This window comes from Schistocerca cancellata, chromosome 9, assembly GCF_023864275.1.
Source record: "Schistocerca cancellata isolate TAMUIC-IGC-003103 chromosome 9, iqSchCanc2.1, whole genome shotgun sequence".
Classification (NCBI taxonomy): Eukaryota; Metazoa; Arthropoda; class Insecta; order Orthoptera; family Acrididae; genus Schistocerca; species Schistocerca cancellata.
The window spans coordinates 213,721,482-213,723,814 of NC_064634.1; positions in this window are offsets into that span (position 1 = coordinate 213,721,482).

A 2,333-nucleotide genomic window follows, 5' to 3' on the forward strand; every position below is an offset into this window, starting at 1 on the left:
TTATAATTGTATCACACGAAAAATTTTTCTTTTGTCATTTGTTATCTGACGTCAAACTTGAAATTAAAAGAGTCAGTAGTTCTGCATTCAGGCTGACTGGGTTGGAATGGTAAAAGTCAAAACATCAGACAGGCCTACGGTCCATTGGGGGTGTAAAAATCGAAGCTTCTATGTCAGACTAGTCTGCAAATGTTGGTTTGACATTGAGCTAGAAACGCCATGTGTACGTGCAGTAACCACTCCCGCACGTCTGATGGATTAATTCTGAAACGCATCATGTGAGTGATATGGTCGTTCCTTACCTAATGTTTGACTCTTACCACTGCGACTCAGTCATCCGGAATTGTGAACTACTTGTTATTATGATAACGGTCGCCTGCCTTCTGCATGAGTGTATGCCACATTTATACTCGTATTATTGCAGTCTTGGAATCTATATCTTGCCAGTATCAATACCCCAACAGGCGAAAACGCTCGAGTTTTCGATACTCGGACTAGATGCACTGTCTATATACATCATTAAGTTGTACGAAAACCCTTTGCGCCAGTCTTGCCATCCATTCTTCGTAATGCAAAGCACAATCCAGGTGAATAACACATACCAGTCAAACAATCATAAAGCCCGTAGAAATTCTATTCCTGTTACTTCAATTTTGTTCTGAGTATCATTTAGAATGGGCTTAACTTGAGAGAAATGACTGAAGTACTACAGTTTCGCAAACTGAACTTTTAGTACCTATATACTGTACCTCTTACTTTACAACTGTTTTGTGTCACTGTAATAATCAATTATGTCATAAATCACTTTAAAGAAGAAAAACAGATGATTGGACGCAAAATCAGATAAACATCTATGTCAAATTGAGCATTCTTAAATCTTTAAAACCGTCACAGATCCGAATGTTAATTACCACTAGATGCTATTTTTGTTACAACGCCTAGTCCCGCTAATCAATGCATTTCACTGTAACTAATTTCTTCAAGGCGAAGTGCATGGGGAGAGCATAAATACTACTATTAAGAGTAATGAAACGCACGTTTCGAATATTTGTGTTCGACATATATTAGATGAAAGCTAATCGGATAATTCCTTACAAAAAGTGTTGAAATCACTGAACGGAGTGGTATTACGTATATGTGAATTTTACATTTGAAAATCAGAGCTGTTACAGGCATTCAGATCAAAAATATGTGTTGCCACCGGTGAAGACACTGCAAAAGATTTGAGTGGGCTATATAAATGTTTATCGAAGGATAAACTATTTCTTACCCTTTTAAAGCAGTGATCTGAGTACTGTGCGTTAGCCGCGTGGAGAGGCCGAGCGGTTAGAGGAGTCGTGTCGCGGATTGCGTGGCCCCTCTTGCCGGGGGTTCGAGTCCTCCCTCGGGCATGGGTGTGTGTGTGTGTGTGTGTTGCTCTTAGCATAAGTTATTTTAAGTAGCGTGTACATCTAGGGACCGATGACTTCAGCAGTTTGGTCCCTTAGGAATTCACATACACACACACACACACACACACACACACACACACACACACACACACACACACTGTGCGTTACCAAACGATGTGTACTTGCCTCCAAAGGCGATGAGGCTGATTGAGTATTTGAGCTGATTAATCAGCGAAGGTCATCAGTCTCCTATCTCGCCCCAGGACAGAAGAAATGTGCTGCCTGCGTATACGAGGGGGTGATGAAAAGTTCTTCGATTTGATTCCTTGAGGTTAAAATTAAATAACGAATTGGGGCTCATTTGAAGAGTCTGAAATCTTAATATATAACTTAGTAAATGTTGAAAAATGTTCAAATGTGTGTGAAATCTTATGGGACTTAACTGCTAAGGTCATCAGTCCCTAAGCTTCCACACTACTTAACCTAAATTATCCTAGGGACAAACACACACACCCATGCCCGAGGGAGGACTCGAACCTCCGCCGGGACCAGCCGCACAGTCCATGACTGCAGCGCCTTAGACCGTAACTGTGTAAATATCAGATGTTCACCATGGTACACTATGTTTTGTTGCAGGTGATAGCCGAGATCGCAGAGTCACAAGCATGGTTCTCGTCATTGGAGTTTTGTATCTCCAGCCAAAGTCCGAAAAGGACATTCCATCTGAGACGTCACAAACACTTGGATAGAAGTGTGCTTCATTCAGCACTGCGAAGGCTTGGATATGTCTTTAAAGACTGGCCAGTACACTGCTGAAGTTAAGGGACGGCAGTGGTGGTCTTTAAACCACAACGGACACCGCAACATGCATACATGTCCGAGCTAATACAGGCACTACTATGTCGTATTTATCTGCCGATGCCACGCAGCGACTTTCAATTA